We start from the raw sequence: 5,546 nt of genomic DNA on the forward strand, positions 1-5,546 counted from the left end.
TGAAATTTGAAACCATGTGGTTAATTCTTGCAAGCCAAATACTCATAAGCTTTCAACATAATCTTTAACTTTGATTCCCCAGTTTTCTATCCAAAACCTGTGTGTGCTCAAATGACCCAAAACCCACTAATAAAGAAAACCTATCCCTTTGTAGGGTTTCTAATTGCAATTTTATAATAAACAACTCAAGTTTAAATAAATATTAAATAATTTGATTTACTAATTATTTCATGCACACTTAAAGCACTTTATTAATTAAATACCACTTATTTTTCTTCCACTTTAGTTATTAGTGCAAAGCACTTTTTTTAGATATAATTATTATTTTAATTAATAATAATATATCTAGCTCACTAGTTATGTTTAACTTTAATTTGAGGAATCAAATACAATTTAGTCCCTTTGAATAGGGACTTCCATCCTTAGAAAGTAAAGAATCTATTTACATCTCCCTAATCATTTGGTAATTCAAAGAGAACAATTGTCACTCAAAATTAGTGCCTCCTAATAAGTATCAATGTCTTTCATTCCATCCATGTCAGTGCTAATACCTACTTTAAACTTCACATACTAGCTTGAAAAGTAATAATTAGTCAAATATGAAAAAAGAGTTACAAGATAAATTAGAGAACATCTAAATCAATTTCATATACTTGTAGGATATTAAAAATTGGTCCACAACATACAAGAAGTCATAAGAGAACATAACAAAAACTAACATTCTTTTTGGATTACAAAAGGCATTTTGGATCCATCTCTAGTTTTAAACTAAGCTACATTGCGCACAAGACTAAAGTTGATCTATAGGCATAAAATGTGGAGACTAGGGATCCTCTTCCACACCTTTGGTCCCATTTCAAAGCTTCTATTTTTTCTAGATTGATCTCAAAGTCATTCTCCCATGTTCCTACTCTATCTTCCACAATGAATTGATCCATTCAGTCATTTTTTTGAGGTATACAAACATGCAGGAAGAGGAAGAGGAAGTTTAAATTCCTTCATGTTACAGGAAGCAAATAAAGTAGATTAACTAGGTTGAATGTGGATATGATAGGATACAGAGGTATGGATTGGCTTCCAGATTAGGGAAAGTCATAGTGAAAAGGTATGCAAATTGATAGATCTTCTCTAATGTTTGATATGACCCTCTCAAAATCTCCTAAATTTTTTTGTTTAAATAAATGTCTACATAATGCTTTGATGCTTATTTTGTCTAGCTCAACAAAAATTCCATGGCTGCAAACATGGAAATTATATCAATATTAACTTGGTACCAATCTATATTTGGAATAAACTCCTTGCCTAGTATTCAAAAAATGGCTCTTACTACCAAGAAGTCTACGAAGAGGAGTTCTTTGATATTCTTTCCTGAGATAGGCTCATTGAAATCATACTAGGATTTTGGCCCTTTGAGTTTGATAAATGTATTCATATTGCAGACCTATCCTAATAGGATACGAGAAGGTTATCTAAATTTAGGGTTCATCCATTCAAATTATTTATGTTGTATAAGATGATTTAGTTGGAATTCCTACCAAGGTTGCCCTATGTCATGCCCAAAATTCGGGCCAAAACACACCAAATTTTATTTATTTTTAATTAATAATCCACTATATTAATACATGCTACAATGATCAAGTTAAGGAAAGATGACATAGGATTGAAAGTAAGTTTCAATTACATATCATTAAGATGCAGAGTTGACATCTCCATATACTATATGGGTTCGAACCCCCAAGTCCTAATGCTATGAGAACACTTAATTCTGGTTGAATGAGTTGATTAATTACCTTTTAGGTTCAATTTACAAAGGTGTGAATGTTGGAATTTACAAGTGGGAAGATTTACTTCTGAGAGGGGGGGTGAATTAGAAGTAACAAACTTTAACCTCTAAAACTTTTAATTGAGATCAATCCATACATCTAACACATCTAATAAACATGAAAATAAAGACATGCATGAAAATAGATAACACAAGATTTTGGTCACCTAGAAACCCTCCAAAATGAGAAGGTAAAATTGGGGTGGGAATGACACCCACAAGTTATCACTACAGTAATATGTAACTAGTTAAGGTTACAAAGTTTGACCACTTCCAATTGTCTACCCTATTAAAAGCTTTACACCCTGTTAAAAGTGACCTAGTTAAAGGATTTACAAACACTCACTTGGAATGTTACCCTATTAAAGGATTGATCACCTTGTTAAAGGTTTACAACATGGTTATTAAACCAACAGATTTTCATTCCTAATACAATGGCTAGAAAGTATTAGAATGCATTGACCTGATAACTTACAATCTTCAATTGTTGATTCCATATCCTTGTTCTGCTTAATTTGATCTAATAACACTATGTTCATAGTGTTGATGCTCTATTCTAACCAACTTGATTCTACAGTGCTGCTCTTTCTCTAAGTCTTTACACCCCTTTGAACTTTACTAGCATTCTCCCATACATTCCATACAACTCTCACATACATGAGTTATGGAATTTTTACCTCCTTATAAAGGCTTCAAGACTTAGGGTTAGGTATGAATCCACAATCAATATTCATCCATCTTTCCCACTCAAATATTTACACTTTTCCTATTGGTTGCATACTTTCTCCATTTTTCTATTGGCTGCATGATGATTACATAAGGAATGTAAAAGATTCAATCTTATCCATTAGATTCTTTGAGATCCATCTTGAGTTGGCTCAAAAATAGTTTACATCTAAGTTTGTGAAGGCACAAACTCATGTGTCAATTCTATGTTACATGGCACTTACTAATTGTTGGTGCTCGTCACATATAGGATTTATGTCTTTCTTAGCTCATATAGTAACTTTGTCTTGCTTAGCTCCTATACTTTGCTTCGCACCTATAGTTACTTGGCATCACTTATCACTTAACACTTGATACTTTCTCAGCACCCGAAGTTCACTTGATACCTATTAAATTTTTGGCTCAGCAGATACTATAGCTCGACATCTATATTATACTCAAAATCAACCTTAGAATTGTCTTAAGTGTGTTGACACCCATTTGTCAAAACCAATCTGAGACCAACAATCTCCCCTTTTGACATGAGTGTCAAAAACACTTAACTAAGCATTACGAATCTGATCTTTATGAGTATAATATACAACTTGATCGGCATATGTACAAAACTTCAAAAACTTGTTCAAAATTTTGTAGAAGACTATATACCTCAAAAACTTGTAACTCCCCCTAAGTTGATGTGCCATTTCTATATCCAAAATTCCTTAAGCTAGATTTGACTCATGTTGTTTCCATTCTCTGCCTTATCATTTCTTTCCTTGTCTACCCTATTTCTTTCTGCTCTATTTATACTCCCCCTTTCATACACTTCCCTTGGAGTTTTTGTATCCTTTTGTCATTATCTCCTTATCTCTCCTCAAAACTAAAAATTTTATTATCTCCCCCAAATTATTATATCTCCCCCTATTGGGTAGTTCTCCTTTGGGTTTCATTTATTATCTCCATAATGTATTTACTCATCCAATTTATTAAATCTCCCCTTTTATGGACACTTATGTCAAAGGGTTATATGAAAGAATTGAATATTTAACCAAAATGGATTTATTTACCTCCATAATGATTTTCAAAGAAGCATCCCAATTGTCCAATGCAATGTCCAGTGCTTTAAGCTGGATGGTTGTCCCTGCTACAAGGTGTACCAAGCCTTCTAATGTAGAAATATTAGGATCTTTCTTTAAAACATTCTCTATATAGGCCATCTCTTTGTGCAACACTTCTATGTGAAGGGTTATTGCAGACTGTATCTATATCAACTTGGCCTTCATGTTAGCCTCATCCATTATGAGTACAACTAATTCCTTTTCTGTGTGAAGCATTGTAGCAAAATGCTTCTCACTTTGAGTTGGATCCTTTGGTAGTTGTGTGCTAGATACTTTGAGGTTCCTTTCCAAGTTCAATATCCTCTGGCTGGTCTCTTGTGTGAACTATGAGAAATCACATAGTTTGGAGTACAATGAGAATATATTCTCAAGTATTACTTTCACCTTTTCTATCTTCTTTGCCAGTGCTACTTGTGACAGTGCTATTTCACCATATATTTTCTCATTAACCTTCATCTAGAATTTATTTTTAGACCATTCAATTAATTTGACATTAGTGTCTAATCAGGTATTGGCAGGCTGAAAACATCAAGAAAGATGTCTTTAATTTCTATCAATGCTTGCCTCTGCCTATACCCATTCTTGAGTATCTCTTGCTTTTTCTTCTTCTTCAGTGCCTCTTGCACTGCATTGATCTATTCTCTATTTTTTTTTTTATAGTCATAGCTTGGTATGAATATCTCCTCATCAAGTGCAGGGTCTCCATAGTGAAGTACCCTTGCTACCTTGGTAGAACTTGAGCCTAGTGCTAATATTTGCAATGGTATTGCTTCAGTGCTTGGCTACTTAGTAGGAGTCCCTATAGTAGGAAAATTGACTAATGTTTGGATTGCCTCTTGTTCCTTCTCCTTAGGGGTCTTCTCCTCTTCCTTTTCTTCTTTAGTTATGCCTTGATCAATTATAGTGATCAGAGGATGTGAACCTTGACTTTGTGTTGTAGGAGTAGAGGTATTCTTCTATCCTATTAGCTCCTTTGCTTGCTCCTCAGTAGTTGAAGTTATTGTCACTATTGAATCAACCTTAGTAGATACATCTTGTGCTTGTTGCTCTTGTGGTTGTCCACATGTAGCTGTTGGAGTTTTTGAAAGTGGTTCTTGTGGATTCACCTTCTCCTTAGTTATCTCAGTTACTAACTTACGTAGTTCTTCTATACTCACCAGAACTAGATTGATATACAATTGTGCTTGTAGTGTGGTTAGGTGAAGGGTCTTTCTAAGATCCTTTAGAGTAACTGGGTTGATGTTCTAACTTGAAGTATTAGGAACATCCTTCACAATTACTATTTTTGTAGGTGTAGGTGTTACATGTGGAGGACTAGGTGGTGGCATCTATGTGTCATGCACACTCTGTTCCTATTCCTGCTCCTTAGTTGTTTCCATATCACCCTTTTTTGTGGCTTTCTCTACAATAACTTCTTACTTTTCTTTCTCTCCTTCTTCCTCTTTTCATTTTCCTCTTTGTCCTCATCATTATTTCTTCCCTCAAAGGGGTGTTCTTGTCCTTCCTTCACTATAGTTAGCCCATAAATCAATTTCCACATTTGTGTGGACTTTTTCACAACATCCTCAATTTTATTTTGTAAAATGTTGAAGGCTCTATATTTGGGTGCAAATTTGCTCCCATGTTTCTTGTTTTCCTTGCTTATTTGACCTTTAGTGAGGTCAGGCATTACATAAGCCAAAGTTGACTCCCTTATTTATTTGTCCATTTTTAGGCAATAATGTCATTTATTTTCTATAATGGAGTATAGCTCCTTAGGCATAGTATTGTCAAGTTCAAGTGGAGTGTTTTTGAACTTGGCCATCATAGTGTAAATTGACTCTTCCACTATGTTTTTCTCTTCTCTTGTCAGCTTATTAAAATCAATTCCTTTTAGTCCTAACAAGTCCACATAATCCCTA

Source organism: Cupressus sempervirens, chromosome 9, assembly GCF_028749045.1.
Source record: "Cupressus sempervirens isolate cs-2001-9-10 chromosome 9, ASM2874904v1, whole genome shotgun sequence".
Classification (NCBI taxonomy): Eukaryota; Viridiplantae; Streptophyta; class Pinopsida; order Cupressales; family Cupressaceae; genus Cupressus; species Cupressus sempervirens.